Source organism: Rhinoraja longicauda, chromosome 2, assembly GCF_053455715.1.
Source record: "Rhinoraja longicauda isolate Sanriku21f chromosome 2, sRhiLon1.1, whole genome shotgun sequence".
Lineage (NCBI taxonomy): Eukaryota > Metazoa > Chordata > Chondrichthyes > Rajiformes > Arhynchobatidae > Rhinoraja > Rhinoraja longicauda.
This window is the reverse complement of record NC_135954.1, coordinates 91,638,586-91,656,123: the sequence shown is the minus strand read 5'-3', so window position 1 is coordinate 91,656,123 and position 17,538 is coordinate 91,638,586. Positions and strand designations below refer to the sequence as shown.

The 17,538-nt window shown below is 45.1% G+C and overlaps 1 protein-coding gene across 1 annotated transcript in view; it reads left to right on the top strand.

The window, feature by feature from the left end:
- The first annotated feature begins 5,625 nt into the window (after nucleotides 1–5,625).
- Nucleotides 5,626–17,538, top strand: part of hhatlb (hedgehog acyltransferase like, b) — a 38,493-nt gene continuing 26,580 nt past the window's right edge. The window contains exon 1 of the mRNA XM_078429230.1: nucleotides 5,626–5,717. The gene's annotated coding sequence lies outside the window, so the exon portion shown is untranslated. The remainder of the gene's footprint in view (nucleotides 5,718–17,538) is intronic.

Below are 17,538 nucleotides of genomic sequence, written 5' to 3'. Positions count from 1 at the left end.
ATCGGAGATGTCCTCACTCTTTAGGAAATGGGGGTTGCCCTCTTCCTTTATAGATGAGGCTCTTACTAGGGTCTCCTCGATATCCTGTAGCTCCGCTCGTGCTTCCCCTCCCCCCATTCGTAACAAGGACAGAGTCCCCCTTGTCCTCACCTTCCTCCCCATCAGCCGTCGCATACAGGACATAATCCTCCGACATTTTTTCCACCTCCAACAGGATCCACTACACCTTGCCACATCCAACAGGATCCACTACATCTTCCCATCTTCACCCCTTTCTGCTTTCCTCAAAAACCGTTCCCTATGTAACTCCCTAGTCAACTCATCCCTTCCCACCCAAACCACCCCCTCCCCTAGGTACTTTCCCCTGCAACCACAGGAGATGCAACACCTGTCCCTATATCTCCCCCCTTGACTCTGTCCAAGGATCCCGCAGTCTTTTCAGGTGAGGCAGAGGTTCACCTCCTCCAACTTCATCTACTGTATCCGCTGTTCCAGGTGTAGACTCCTGTATCTTGGCGAGACCAAGAGCAGGCTTGGCGATCATTTCACTGAACACCTCCGCTCAGTGCGCCTAAACCTACCTGATACCTTGGTTGCTCAACACTTTAACTCCCCCTCCCATTCCCACATTGACCTTTCTGTCTTGGGCCTTCTCCATTGTCAGAATGAGGCCCAGCACAAATTGGAGGGACAGCACCTCATATTTCGCTTGGGTAGCTTACCAGTGGCATGAACATTGACTTCTCTAACTTCAAGTAGCCCTTGCTTTCCCTCTCTCTGCATCACCTCCCCCCTCCCACTTCTCCTACCAGTCTGAATGTCTCCAACTACATTTTATCTCTGTACCGCCCACTCTTCTGACATCAGTCCGAAAAAGGGTCTCGACCTGAAACATCACCCATTCCTTCTCTCCAAGGATGCTGCATGGCCTGTTCCTTTTCTCCAGAGATGCTGCATGGCTCCATCCTCTCCATATCCACTCGATTTAGGCCTTTCATTATTCATTAGGTCCTACAGGAAGTGGCAGCACTGCGCAGCAGCTGCGGCTCGCCTGCAGTCCGTTTGTCTTTTGTGTTTTTTTTGTTTTTTTGTCTTAATTGTAGTGTTTGGATGTGATGTAGTGTTTTTTGTGGTTGTGTGCTATGTGTGGGGGGACTTTAATAAATTCCCTACGAAGTCTCTTCCAAACGGAGACGTGACCTTTTTCTGGGTCGTATTTCCGTTCCCGCTGCGGCCTACCATCGGCCATGCTCCTGGAGCTGGCGGCCTCCAGCTGGGACCACATGGGCTCTGGTTCGCAGAGCCCGTGGACTGTACTCACCACCTGCGGAGCTGGCTGCCTTGGGAGGCTGTGGTGGCACTGCGAGTGCGGCTGCGACTCGCCTTCGGAGGATCCGGAGGCTCCGGCCATGGACCGCGGGCCCTGTGGACATCTGAAGCTCGCAGGTCCTTGGGTGGGGGTCGACTTCGGGAGCTCCGGCTGTGGCAGCGTCTTCGCCCATCCCGAATCGCGGGGCTTGGGTCGGCCCGCTGCGGACCTTCACCGTACGCGGGATTTTCTCCGCCCAGCTGGGGCTTCAATGTCGGGAGCCCCGACCGCCCCTACGTGGCAATTTCAACAGCCTCACCGCGGGAGAAGAGGAAAGGGAAGAGGGAAGAGGGAAGGGAAGAGAAAGACATTCTGGCCTTCCATCACAGTGAGGAGGTGATTGGACGAGACTCACTGTGATGGATGTTTTTTTGTTTTGTGTTGGTTTTGTGATTGTGTGTGTTATTGCTTTATTTTTATTGCTTCTTATTGTAGACTGTGGGTAATGGAATTTCGTCCAAAATACATGTTTTTTGGATGACATTAAAGGCTATTCTGATTCTGATTCTAATGATGGCAAACCTAATTTTGGATTAAGTAGAGAAAGAAACAAAACAACTATTGGATACGTGGCTTCAAAGAGAGCTCACTGAGCTGGTCACTGAAGTCTAAGTCATGGTCCATTTGGTTGCGCCTTCAGGGGGAGTCAGTCCCCAGCGGCCGAACGGACGTCCCGGCGGATTGCGGCCTGCAGGAGAAAATCACCGCGCCGGTCCCCTCCTCGTTGGACCCAGCTGAGTGCCAGCCTGGAAGGGGGAGGCTGCCGTGCCAGCACCTGTTCCTCCGCCTAAGACCAGAGATCGGATGGATGGAGCTAGCGATGACGGGCGGGGAGCGAGGCCGGTAAGAGAGGAGAGGGAGCTGGAGTCTGGCCAACCGTGCCCTCGAGATTGGCTGTGGGACGTACCCCTGGGTAACAAAAGTGGATGGGCGAGGTCAGGACAGAGACGTGGTGTCAAAGGAAGGAGACGGCTGGAGAACTGCAGTAGCCTAGGATTTGCCTGGAACAGGCACCACTCATAAAACTAAAGCGTGGACTTTGAAAATTGGCGCCAAAACACCGCACCTCTTGTAGGCGGGCTGAGTAGACTATTTCTGTACACTTGCTAATTGGGGATCAGGAGTTTGGCAATATTCTACTGGACTGTTTGTAAGGAAATGTATTTCACTGTGTTGGCACTTGGCACATGCGATAATAAAAGCACCATTGACAATTGAACCATTGGAATTGGAGATGCATCACTGTATTCTATTTCTCCTGGTGGGAGGTGGGGGTCAAAAGTGAGAAAGGTAGAGCGTACAAGCCTCCACTTCAGGAGAACTCTCCCCCAAACAGACCAAAGCATTGAGACCGCAGTCTGGGTGTCAATGATTTAGATGTAAATGAGGAGCATTCTACTTAATGCGTGACCGGCATCTCAAATCTTATTGTTCGGGAGGTTTTGTTTAAAGCTTTTAACATTCATGAGGACGTAAAGTTTGCTGCTTACTCTCAGACATAAGTTTAAAAAGAGGAAAATGACTTCATACTCATTCCATGCAATAGAGCTATAGAGCTTGAAATGTTGTCATGTCAAAGGGTGTGTAGGCACATATATAAACCTGTATTGTACCTCATGAATAATACCTATTTGGAAATTAGACAGCTTAGTGGCACAGCAGGTTAAGTCAATGACTCACAGCTCCAACCTATAGGATTTGATTCTGGCTTCTGGTATGTGTTTCCTCGTTTTCTCTGTGACTGCGTGGGTTTCCTTCAGTCACCTTTCTACAGAGCATCTGGATTTACAAAGGACTGGAAGGTAAGCTAATGTGACCCCACTTTTTAAGAAAGGAGGGAGAGAGAAAACAGGGAATTATAGACCAATTAGCCTAACATCGGTAGTGGGGAAGATGCTTGAGTCGATTATTAAAGATGTAATAGCAGCGCATTTGGAAAGCAGTGACTGTCAGCATGGATTTATGAAAGGGAAATAATGCTTGACTAATCTTCTAGAATATTTCGAGGATGTAACAAGTAGAATGGATAAGGGGGAGCCAGTGGATGTGGTGTATCTGGACTTTCAGAAAGCCTTTGACAAGGTCCCACACAAGAGAATAGTGTGCAAAATTAGAGCACATGGTATTGGGGGTAGGGTATTGACATGGATAGAGAACTGGTTGGCAGACAGGAAGCAAAGAATAGGAATTAATGGGTCCTTTTCAGAATGGCAGGCAGTGCCAATGGGGTGTCGCAATTATTAACAATTTAGATGAAGGAATTAAATGTAACATTTCCAAGTTTGCTAATGACACAAAGCTGGGTGGCAGTGTGCGCTGCGAGGATGCTATGAGGCTGCAGGGTGACTTGGATAGGTTGGGTGAGTGGGCAGATACATGGAAGATGCAGTATAATGTGGATAAATATGAGGTTGTCCACTTAGGTGGTAAGAACAAAAAGACTGATTATTACCTGAATGGTGTCAGATTAGGAAAAGGGGAGGTACAGCGAGACCTGGGTATCCTTGTACATCAGTCACTGAAAGTAAGCATGCAGATACAGCAGGCAGTGAAGAAAACAAATGGCATGTTGGCCTTCATAGCGAGAGGATTTGAGTATAGGAGCAAGGAGGTCCTACTGCAGTTGTAGGCTCTGGTGAGACCACATCTGGAGTACTGTGTGCAGTTGTGGTCTTCTAATTTGAGGAAGGATATTCTCGCTATTGAAGGAGTGCAGCGTTGGTTCACCAGGTTATTTCCCGGGATGGCGGGGCTGACATTTGAAAGAATGGATTGACTGTGCTTATATTCACTGGAAATTAGAAGGATGAGAGGGGATCCTATAGAAACATACAATTCTTAAGGGATTGGACAGGCTAGGTGCAGGAAAAATGTTCCCAATGTTGGGGGAATCCAAAAACAGGGGTCACTGTTTAAGAATAAGGCCATTTAGGACTGAGATGAGGAAAAACTTTTTCAGCCAGAGTTGTGAATCTGTGGAATTCTCTGCCACAGAAGGCAGTGGAGGTCAATTCACTGGATGTTTTCAAGAGAGAGTTAGATTTAGCTCTTAGGGCTAAAGGAATTAAGGGATATGGGGAAAAAGCAGGAACGGGCTACTGATTTAGGATGATCAACCATGATCATGTTGAATGGCGGTGCTGGCTCGGCCTGGAAACCTGTACATCTTTGGAGTGTGGGAAGCAACCGGAGCACCCGGGGAAAACCCACATGGTCATAGGGAGAACGGAAGTATTGGAGGCTGTGGGACAACCTGCTAGATTATAAAATTATGAAAGTATAGATGGGGTAGACAGTCAGAACCTTTTTTCTCAGAGTGAAAACATTAAATATTAGAGAGCCTAGATTTAACATGAGAAGGAGAAAGCTTAAAGGAGAAGTGTGAGAAAAGGTTTTTTTTACACAGAGGGTGGTGGAAAAGATCAGGCTGCCAGGGAAGATAATAGAAATAATTATAATATGTTTAAGAGACATTTGACATGAACAGTCACAGAAAGGAGAGATATAGACAATGTGCAAGCATTCTTCCGACAGATGGAGCAGGGAGAACAAAGCTGGAAAAGGGAGGCGAGGGTGGGCCAAAGCCTGGCAAGTGATGGGTGGATACAGGTGAAGGGGGGGGGGGGGGGATGGGGGGAGTAAATGACAAGGACTAGAGATGGAAAGTCAGATAAGGAGAGCAGAATCTGATTTTTGAGGCAGGTACTATAACAGCATTTAAAATACATTTGAACAGTTTACATGGAAAGGAAAGGATGAGAGGATTATGGACCACACGCAGGCGGGTGAGACTAGTGTGGATGGGGCATTTTGGTTGGCATGGACAAGTTGGGCGAAAGGGCCTGTTTCCGTGCTGTATTAGTCTTTGAAGAGGGGGAGGGGGGGGGGGGGGGGTCTTGCAGTGCGGAAACAAACCATTTGGCCCGACTCGCCCGTGCAATAACAGCATTAAAGGTGAAATTATCTGGGTAAACGCCCCAGCGGCGCTGGGTTGTTAACTGTGCGGGTGCCAGCAGATACAACCCAGGACATAAGCGGAGTGGTGTTGGGTGTCCCGGCAACTCCAAACGCCCAGTCCTCTCCCTCTCTCCCAGAATTGCTGATCGCGGGTGGATTTGACAAACAGCTGATCGGGGTGAGCCAAATGCCACTGGCAGGTCTAAATTTAAAAATACCCATCTGAGCTGCACTCCGCACAAGTCGCTGCTCATCTCACTAGCAACAACATTGTCACCCGGAGCGAAATCAGGCTGGCAAATTTTCCCTCGGGCATCTTATTTTAAAACAATCAGCAAGATTTTGAGTGTTTCCGCCTTCAAGGTGTGTGTGTTAACTAACTGGATAGAAGGTTAGTAAGATTGAAAGACACTGCGGATGGGTTGCACAATTGCTGATAGTAAGTAATGTGATGACCTCCGCCTGTATTTCTGTGTGTCTGTGTGTGTCTGTATGTGTGTGTGTTTGGCTGCAGCAAATTCTGAGCCATTATCCCAATCACAGCATCTCTTTTCTTATTATTTGGGTTAATGAGAATCGAAAGAAAACTGGCCCGCAGTTTGCTGCCTCGAGTTTCGAACCGCCCATCCGAGCGCTATCGAGTGTCACTGCGGTAACCCATGTTTAGCCGCATTTCCCTTTCCAGTATAACAATTGGCCGGTTTGTTTTCACCGTCTCATTCCTTTTGATTTGTGTTACATCAAATCGTGTTGGTGGAAGTTTTTTAATCAAACATAATCGACATAGAAGAATGTAGAGACAAGGAACTGCAGGTGTTGAATTAGACAAAAAAGACAGCGCCGGAGTAACAGAGTTTAGTAGGATGAGGGAGGGGGGTCTTTATTGAAACCTAACCGAATAGCGCAAGAACTGGATTAAGTGGATGGGGAGAGGATGCTCCCACTAGTGAGAGAGTCTAGGACCAGAGGCCATAGCCTCAGAATAAAAGGATGTAAAGAGATGAGGAGGAATTTCATTAGCCAGAGGGTGGTGAACCTATGGAATTCATTGCTGCAGGCGTCATTGAGTATTTTTAAAGCGCAGATTGACAGATTCTTGATTAGTAAGGGTGTCAGAGATTATGGAGAGATGGCAGGAGAATGGGGTGGAGAGGAAAAGATAGATCAGCCATGATTGAATGGTAGTGTAGATTTGATGGGCCGTATGGGCAAATTCTGCTCCTATAACTTATGAGCTTACGAGTAACTCAGTGGGCCAGGAGGCGTCTCTGGAGAACATGGATTGGCAACGTTTGGGACCCTTCTTCAGTAATCAGCATATCTTTGTTACGGAGAAATCCTGTCCAACCAATTTGATTGAGTTTTTCAAACGGTTGCAAAATTCATCGATGAGGGTGGTATGGTTCATATGGTCTACATTGACCTCAGCAAGGCCTTTGACCAGGTACCACATGAGCTAGTTCAAAAGATGAGAGTTTGTGGGATCCAGGACAAGATAACAAATTAGTTCTGAACTTGGTTTGGTGATATGAGACAGGATGGCGGAGGAAGTAGTTCTTGTGACTGGAAACCTGTGACTGACTAGTGGTGTAACACAAGGATTGCTGTAGCATTTCTACTGTTCTTTATATACATTCATGATTTATAAGTGGATGTAACGGGTGAAGTTTAATTTAGTAAAGAGGTACGGTGAAAAACATTTTGTTGCGTGTCAACCAGTTAGTAGAAAGACTATACATGATTAGAATCGAGCCATCCACAGTGTACAGATACAGGATAAGGTGAATAACATTTAGTGTAAAGTAAAGTCCAATTAAAGAGGGTCTCCAATGAGGTAGATAGTAGCTCAGGACCGCTCTCTTGTTGTTGGTAGGATGGTTCAATTGCCTGATAACAGCTGGGAAGAAAGTGTCTCTAAAACTGGAGGTTTGTGTTTTCGCACTTCTGTACCTCTTGCCTGATGGGAGAGGGAAGACGAGGGAGTGACCGGGGTGAGACTCGTCCTTGATTATGCTGGTGGCCTTGCCGAGGCAGCGGGAAGTGTAGATGGAGTCAAAGGAAGGGAGTTTTGTTTGTGTGATGGTCTGGGCTGTGTCCACAATTCTCTGCAATTTCTTGTGGTCTTGGATGGAGCTGTTCCCAAACCATGCTGTGATGCATCCTGATATAATTCTCTGTACGGTGCAATTGTAGAATACAGCACATTTGCAGGTGACATGACAATCAGTATTGTCGTTAATAGGGAAGGGGATAGCCTTGGGCTCCTGGCCAACATTAATGAGTTGGTACAATGGGCAGAGCAATGAGATATGGAATTTAATCCCAATAAGTATGAGATAATGTATTTGGGAGGATAATTACGGGTAGGACATGCTCTAGGGGATACTGAGAAACAGTGAGAACTTTGTTCATGAGTCTGACAATTCCTAAAGATGGCAGCACACGTAGCTAAACATACCAACACAGGTAAACAAGGCATACCGTAGAGGAGACTCAAGGAACGGCAGAAATTGGTTTACAAAAAAAGACACAAAGTGCTGGAGTAACTCAACGGGTCAGGCAACATCTCTGGAGAACATGGAAAAATGACTGAAGAAGTATCTTCACCGGAAACATTACCTATCCATGTCCTCCAGCGATGCTGCCTGGAGTTACTCCGGCACCTTGTGTCTTTTTTTATAAGCCAGCATCTGCAGTTCTTTGTATCTATGATGCCAAGTTAAATTAATCTCCACTGCCTGCCTGCGATCTATCTCCCTCCATTCCCCATATATCCATGTGCCTATTAAAAGCTCCAAAAAAATGTCACTATCGTATCTGCCGCCGCCACCTCCCATGGCAGCTCATTCCAGGCACTCGCCACTCTCCGTGTGTAAAAAGGAAACCTACCCCACATTCCTTCCCTGGTGGCTGCTGTTATCATTGTGAACTGGGCCATGGAATTCTTGTATTCATGATGCACCTTGTATCCAGACTCCGTCAAATCCAGTGATTTTGTTCTTGAATCTCGTTGGGCTAAGCAGATTTGCAGATCCAGCAATTTGCACCCTAATTATAACTGTCTCATGTTGCAGTTTGAGAATGTTGTTCAGTTAACATTAACCCCTTGCTTGCACCAGGCCTGGCTCCATGGATGGTAGGTTTGCTGTATGAGGAGGTACCCATGACTTGGCAGAGAAAGTGAAGAGGTCCTGCAGAAATAATATGGGGAGTTAGGCAGAAGGTTGAAAAGCAGGACCTCATGGGCTGTAATCTCCAAATTGCTCCTAACGCCATGTGCTAATGAGACGAGGAATAGGAAAATAGAGCAGATGGGTGTGTGGCTGAGGAGTTGGGGCAGAAGATTATGATTTGGACCACTTTTGAGCCAAAGGTGACTGTACGAGGGAAATGGGTTCAATAGGGGGATCAATATTCTGGCTGGAGATTTGCTGGAGGTATTTGGGAGGATATCCAAAACTCCAGATTCACAGTTTCTTCCCAACTGAGCGGTCCTCTCATCAGTTCGAGTACGGTCCTGACCTCCCATCTACCTCATTGGAGACCTTTGAACTTTCTTTCATTGGACTTTATCAGATTTCAATGTTATTTCTTTGCGCTGAATGTTGTACCTATTATCCTTTATCTTTATTTGTGCACTGTGGACGGCTTGATTGTATTCATGTATAGTTTTATCTTTGACTGGATAGCACACAAACAAAAGCTTTTCACTGTATCTCGGTAAATGTGACAATAATAAACTAAACTTAGCTAAATGAAACTAAACTAGTTTGGAAGGGTTGGCAAGCAGTAGTGTGGCTGATGAGATAGTTGACAGAGAAGTAAAAGCAAGCAAATTTAAAAGGCAGTGTGGGATGGGAGGTGATCGACTAAATTACATTTAATTTAATGCAAAGCCTTACTCTAAGGCAGCTAAGCTCAATACGTGGATAGGTTTATGAGATTGTGGTATAGCTATTATGGAAATATGGTTGAGGGAGGAACAAGACTGGCACCTCAGTTTCCAGGATACAAATGCTAAGGGAGGGATAGAGATGAGAGTAAGAGAGGAGAGAGAACGTCAGGGTGATACATAGAGAGGATATTCCCGGGGGATTGTCCAGCAAGGCTATATGGGTGGAACTGAGAAATAAGGGGTGATTGTACCATAGGCATCCCCAATAATCAGTAGAAATTAGAGGGACATAGAAACATTAAAAAATAGGTGCAGGAATAGGCCATTCGACCGTTTGAGCCAGCACCGCCATTCAATATGATGATGGCTGATCATCTAAAATCAGTATCCTGTTCCTGCTTTTTCCCCATATCCTTTGGCCCTAAGAGCTAAATCTAACTCTCTCTTGAAAACATCCAGTGAATTGGCCACCACTGCCTTCTGTGGCAGAGAATTCCACTCGCTGGGTGAAGAGGTTTTTCCTCATCTCGGTTCTAAATGGCCTACCCCTTATTCTTAAACTGTGACCCCTGGTTCTGGACTCCACCAAAATCAGGGACATTTTTCCTGCATCTAGCCTGTCCAATCCTTTAACAATTGTATATGTTTCGATAAGATCTCCTCTCATCCTTCTAAATTCCAGTGAATACAAGCCCAGTTGACCCATTTTTCATTATATGTCCGTCCCGCCATCCCGGGAATTAACCTGGTGAACCTACGCTGCACTCCCTCAATAGCAATAATGTCCTTCCTCAAATTAGGAGACCAAAATTACACACAATGCTCCAGGTGTGGTCTCACCAGGGTCCTGTGCAATTGCAGTAGGACCTCCTTGCTCCTAAACTCAAATCCTCTCGCAATGAAGACCAACATGCCGTTAGCTTTCTTCATTGCCTGCTGCATCTGAATGCTTACTTTCAGTGACTGATGTACTAGCACACCCTGGTCTCATTGCACCTCCCCTTCTCCTAATCTGACACCATTCAGATAACAATCTGCCTTTCTCTTCTTGCCACCAAAGTGGATAACCTCACCTCCACATTATACTGCTTCTACCATGCATCTGCCCATTCACCCACCTGTCCAAGTTACCCTGCAGCCTCATAGCATCCTCATCACTGCTCACACTGCCACCCAGCTTTGTGTCCACTGCAAAATTGGAGATGTCACATTTAATTCCCTCATCTAAATCGTTAATATACATTGTAAATAACTGAAGTCCCAGCACCGAGCCTTGTGGTACCTCACTAGTCACTGCCTGCCATTCTGAAAAGGACCTGTTAATTCCTATTCTTTGCTTCCTGTCTGCCAACCAGTTCACTATCCATGTCAATACCCTACCTCCAATACCATGTGCTCTAATTTTGCACACTATTCTCTTATGTGGGACCTTGTCAAAGGCTTTTTGAAAGTCCAGATACATCATATTCACTGGCTCCCCCTTATCCATTCTACTTGTTACATCCTCAAAATATTCTAGAAGATTAGTCAAGCATTATTTCCCTTTCATAAATCCATGCTGACAGTCACTGCTTTCCAAATGCGCTGCGATTACACCTTTAATAATCGACTCAAGCATCTTCCCCACTACCGATGATAGGCTAACTGGTCTATAATTCCCTGTTTTTTCTCTCCCTCCTTTCTTAAAAGTGGGGTCACATTAGCTTACCTTCCAGTCCTCTGTAAATCCAGATGATCTGTAGAAAGGTGACAAAGGTCTTGTTGGTCACCCTTGTGTCAAACATAGTCTTCCTTTCAGCAAGAAATAATTACTCATCATGAAGGTAGTGTCCAAAGAAATACTAAGGAGGATAGTCATGACAGTGAAGATATCAGGGATCATGGTTGATCCAAGACAGCTAAATCTAGATTATTTTGAAGAAAAATTATTGTCTGACAATTCAGAAGTTGTAACTTACAGAGTGGGGTCCTCAGAGAAAGACTGATGACAGCTTCAGTAATGTATGAAATCTATTTCACGTTACAGATTTTCTCCCTTCCATCATTTTATCCTGCTGGAGAAGCCACATAGCTATCTCCATTGACAATCATGTATATCAGCCCATTACCGGTCTGGCTTTGTCGTGCCCCTGCTCTCTTCCAGCTTTCTTCCCTTTGTGAGGCGATGAACTATTTTAGTTTAATTTCGTTTTTTGTTGTCATGTGTACCAAGGAACTGTGAAAAGCTTTTGTTTATGTGCTATCCAGTCAAAGAAAATATGATACATGATAAAGGATATGGGTTACACATTTTGTGCAAAGTAGAACATTGAAGTCCGATAAAATCAGATTAATGAAAGTTTAAAGGTCTCCAATGAGGTAGACAGGAGGTCAGAACCGATCTCTAGCTGGGGACAGGATGGTTCAGTTGCCTGATAACAGCTGGTAAGAAACTGTTCCTGAACCTGGAGGTGTGCATCTTCAAACTTCTGTACCCCTTGTTTGCTCTATGACTTTATAACATGGTAAAAAGAACAGGAAATGCATATGTGGTTGGCTTATAGGTTCAGAAGGCTGGTTACCACCTACACTGACTGGTTGGGTGACAAATCTATTTCCTTCATGTTCCAATATCCTTGTATGTAAAGGAAGAAATGCTGGTTTATACCGAAGATAGACACAAAATGCTGGAGTAACTCAGTGGGTCAGGCAGTATTTCTGGAGAAAGGAATATGTGACATTTCGGGTCGAGACATTTCTTCAAGCAGTCGCAAGAACGCTCTCGATTCAAAACGTCACCAATTCCTTTTTTCCAGAAAAGCTGCCTGACCTGTTGAGTTACACCTGCATTTTGTATTTATCTTCTTTGCATGTAAATATCTGTTTCGCAATCTGATGCTGCGCTTATAACAACTAACTTGATATACAGGTAAGATTTTGCACAGAGCTGAAAAGATGTACATAGTTTCCTGCCAAGTGCAGTTAACATCAGTTGAGAAAGAAGCAGAGTTAATGTTTCAGGTTCTTTTTAAGATATTCGGATGAAGGGTCCCACACTGGAAATTATAACCTATTTCATTCTCCACAGATGCTGCCTGACTTGCTGGGAACTTTATTTGTGTTTCCAGCATTTTACCAATTTTATTTCTGATTTTCGACATCTGCATTTTAAAAAAAGTTATTTTTGACTGTCTGGCGTCAGAAGTTTGTTGATTAATTGTTGAAACAACATTCTGAATCAATCTTTTTAATATATTCTGTGTACGTTTGAGATTTTTGAAATGTAATGGATTATAATAGGATGTGGTGCAAGACCCAACCCCATCAACAAACTGGTCCAAGCAAAAGATCTGGCCAGAGCCATTTGTTTGGTTGTGGGCGATTCATTGAATATACGGCACAGGAATGGGCTCTTCAGCCGACAATGTTTGTGCCAAACATGATGTTTGTGCCAAACATCAAGTTAAACTGATCTCATCTGCCTGTACATGATCCATATCCCTCTAATTCCTGCACTTCCATGTGCCTATCTAAAAGCCTCTTAAACACCACCGTCGCATCTGCCTCCACCATCACCCATGGCAAAACGTTCCAGGCCCCCACTACCCAGTGCAAAGAACCTGCCATGCATATCTCCATTAAACAGGCAGCAGAGTTGAGCATTTCCCCCTGGAAGTGGAAGGTCAAAGGGAAGGTCAGCAATCGGTCAATTGAGATTCCCCCACAACCCTGTGCAAAGACCCTCCCGTGTTAGCATTGACCAGTCAGTAAATGACCTGACTGGGAGGTATTACTGATCTTCCAATCTACCTCATTGTAACCATAGAGTCAGACAGCATGAAACCAGGCCCTTCAGCACAACTTGCCCATGCTGACCAAGATGCCTCATCTACACTAGTCCTCCCTGCCTGCATTTGGCCCATATCCCCCTAAACCACTGCTATCCAGGTACCTGTCTAAATGACTGAAAAGGGGATATAGTTGCACTTTCTTTCATATGCACTTTCTCTGTAGCTCTAGATTATATTCTGCACTCCCGTTATTTTATTTTTTGTACTACCTGTTGTACTCGGGTGTGGAGGATTTGCCAGGATAGCACACAAAACACTGTACCTTGGTACACATGACAAGAAAATTTCAACACCTTTGAATGCCTGTAGAACTCGTATGTCAACTGTCCCCTTTCTATAACAAAGACTCTTGCTGACAAATGCTTTGACAGAAGTTCCATCGTTCATAGTCCTGGCTCTCAAGAGGATCACAAAATAAGACACAAAGTGCTGGAGTTGTGCTGCCCCATGCCCATCCTTCAACCAACACCAACATAGCAGTTTGCATTTGCATTTGGGAGTTTGCTGCCTGAAAAACTCTGCTCCATTTTCCACAGTACAACCTTCACAAAAGCATTATCATTCAATTAAACTCAAGTGTGCATTTACTTAGACACAAGGAACTGCAGATGCACATTTACCAAAAAAACCACAAAGTGCTGGAGCAACTCAGCAGGTCAGGCAGCATCTCTGGAGATGAAGATATGACTGGTGGAAGGATCATGTTGAAAGTGGCACAAATTACTTTAGTTTAATTTATAGATACAGCCCCTTCAGCTCACCGACTCCGCACAGACCAGCGATCACCCATATACTAGTTCTATCCTACACACTAGGGACAATTTACAGAAGGCAGTTAACCTTCAAACCTGTACACCTTTGGAATGTGGAAGGAAACAGGAGCACCTGGGGAAAACCCACACAGTCACAGGAAGAACATACAAATTCCATACAGTAGAGCACCTGTACCTGGGAAGTCACCTCTCCTCCAATGTCGACCTTGATGACGAGATCCAACATCATCTTAAGTGTGCTGGAACAGCTTTTGGATGTCTTCGAACGAGAGTCTTTCAAAATCGTGACATCCGAACAGACACCAAAATGTTAGTGTACAAAGCAGTGGTGATTCCAAAGCTCCAGTATGTATCAGAAACCTTGACAACATACCGACGCCATCTGAGAACACTTGAAAAGTTCCATCAAGGATGTCTATGAAGCAGCTTAAATATCGGCTGGGAAGACAGAAGAACCAATGTCAGTGTGCAGAATGAAGCAAAAACATCGAGCATCGAAGTCTTCGTCATCAAGAACCAACTAAGATGGAGCGGTCATGTTTTTTGGATGGAAGACGAGCGTCTCTCAAAGCAAACCTTCTACTCCCAGCTTAAAGAAGACAAACGTAAAAGAGGCGAACAAAAGAAGAGATTCAAAGAGGCGAACCATCATCCAAAAAGGAACAACAACCTTCGAAACCAACAGATGCGCAGAATTAGAAGATAAGAGAAGTAAACAGAAAGAGAGGCAGCAACAACCAAAGCCCAATCTGACATCTGGAATTACCTGCCCTGAATGCTGAAGAACTTTCAAAGCTAGGATTGGACTCGTAAGCCACCCGAGAGTTCATAAAAACAATGGAACGTAGACCATCATCCTTGACCTCGAGGGATAGCCATGACGTCGACTGTTTGGATCGAACATTTGTCGCTGGCGCTGTAAGAGTCTGGGTGACCTTGGCCTCTTTCTTATGGTGATGTACTCAATGGGCTGAATGGCCTGATTCTGCTCCTATGACTTATGAACATGAGATGGACTTTGGTGCCCCTGCCCATACATTACAGTGGGAGCTCTGTGCATGGGGCTTGGATTATTTGCTCTGTGACCTCCTCTACTCTGCCCTCCTGACTCCAGAGGTACTGCAGCCATTGCTGCAATGATACAAGAGCTGGAGCAGTAACAAGAGTCGGGCACTTGGCTGAGATCAGACACCCAGCTGCACCGAATGTGATCTGCTTCCTTGTGAGCTGAGATATGTCTGGCTGTGTGCTCCTTGGCTGCAATACCAGACAGAGGTTGCAGATTCCTGCCGGATATCATCACTAACACATCCAAAGCTCGTCAGAAATAAGAGGAGAAGGCCATTCAGCCCATCGAGCTTGTTCCTGCACATTCAATAAACTCAGCACTGATCCATTAACTCGGAAACCTCCAATGGTTCTTTATTATCGCATGCACTGCGGTACAGTGGAATTCTTATTTTGCATCAATAAATTATTACTATACATAGGCACAGTCCCAGGTTAAGTATAAAGTGTATAGAAATAGCCCACTGCGGTCATATACAAGAGTCGACAGGTTTTGTTGTTTCCAAAGTCCCAACTGCAGCCATCGTTTCCATCTGGATCGGCCAGTGAACTGTCGTCCCTCTCCTCGCCTGGCCAGCCTTGTGTGTCAGAACCTTTCTTCAGACTGACGGGAAGAGAAGGAGAACTTCTTCAAAGTAGGCAGACTGTGTGGTGATTTTGGAGTGGAGCAGACGACATGTGTAGGAAGGAATCGCAGATGCTAGTTTATACCGAAAATAGACAAAAAAGTGTTGGGGTATTTCAGCCGCTCAGGCAGCATCTGTGGAGAAAAAGGATGGGTGACGTTTTGGGTCGGGACTCTTCCTCAGACTGAGGATTACATCACAGCTTGGTTTGGGAACAGCTCTTCCCAAGACCGCAATAAATTTCAGAGAGTTGTAGATGTAGCCCAGTCCATCACACAGACCAGACTTCTCACCATTAACTCCATCTACACTTCACCTTGCCTTGGAAAAGCAGCCAACTTAATCAAAGACTTGTTCCACCCAGGTCGTTCCTTTTTCTCCATGCTCCCATTCAGCAGAAGGTACAGAAACTTGAAAGGGCACACCACCAGACTCAGGAAGGGCTTCTTCCACTCTGTTAAAAGCTTCTAAACTGTCCTTCCATAAGTTAGGGTTCTGTCTGATTCATCTTTGCCCCATTGCAGACATTGGATTTTGTTTCAGGAACTAATGCGCTACAATGTTGAGAACAACATCCTGAACTTTGTACCTTTACTCTACCTAATGTACTTGGGTTTGACTTTTTGCATTTATTTATGTACCTCTCCCTGTAGCTCAGGCCCTTGAGCCTGGCACCAACCTCGTAAATCTTAAGTTCTATGTCTTTGTTTCTTTATTGATGTCTCTTATCATATAAATTGGCCCATCTTCTGAGCAAGTGAAGCACATTTAGGAATGGTACTTGCCGTTAAGCGGTTATTTGCTTTACTCATGGATGAGAAGCGGACACCATTTTCTTTTGCCCAATTTTTTAATGGTCCTTGGACTCTGACCTACAAGGTAATTTTGGAGCCTTGTTGACCTCACCCTGGCGGTCACACGCAGACTTCCTTCCCAAAGGGTTCTCTGCACTCACTTTTAAGGTGAGCGGGGAAAGATTTATTGGGAACCTGAGGGGTAATTTTTTTACAAAGGGTGGTAGGTGTATGGAACAAGCTGCTGAATGAGGTAGTTGAGGCAGGTACAATCGCAATGTTTAAGAAACATTTAGACAGGTACATGGATAGGATAGGTTTAGAGGGATATGGGTCAAATGCGAACAGGTGGGACTATTGTAGAGGGGGGCATGTAGGTATGCGTGGGCAAGTTGGATGGAAAGGCCTATTTCCAAACTATGACTATGATTCTAAATGTCTGTGCAGGAGCTGGGTGCTAATATTTGCAAAGGGTGTTGGTTAATTCTCCACACTTTGTCATGAAAACAGCATACTTTTAGTTTCCCTTTAAGGATACAACATTCAGCCATAGATGTTGTCCAACAATCCATTGCTGATGTGATGTCAGCTGGTAGAGCTGGTGCCATAGGATTATGGTATGCAAGGCCGTAGTCATGTTCATAGGAGCAGAATTAGGCCATTCAATCCATCAAGTCTATTCCACCTTTCAATCATGGCTGATCTATCTTTCCCCCTCAACCCCATTCTCCTGCCTTCTTCCCATAACCCCTGACACCCTTACTAATCAAGAACCTGTCAATCTCCGTTTTAAAATACCCAATGGCTTGGCCTCCACAGCCACCTGTGGCAATGAATTCCACACATTCACCACCCTCTGACTATAGAAATCCCTCCTCATCTCCCTTATAAACATACGTCCTTTTATTCTGAGGCTGTGCCCTCTGGTCCCAGACTCTCTCACTAGTGGAAACATCCTTGTCATATCGACTCTATTCAGGCCTTTCACTATTCGGTAAGTTTCAATGAGGTCCCCCTCATCCTTCTAGTTAATGAATAGCATGCTGAGGTAGGTGCTCTTCTTGTTAAGGTGATCACGAGTAAGAGAGATTGGTATTGGTTATTATTGTCAAATATAGTGAGATACAGTGAAAAGCTTTGTTTGCATGCTATCCAGTCAAATCACACTCTACACGAGTACAATCAAACCACGCACAAATACGACAGGTAGTGCAAAGAGAGAAATA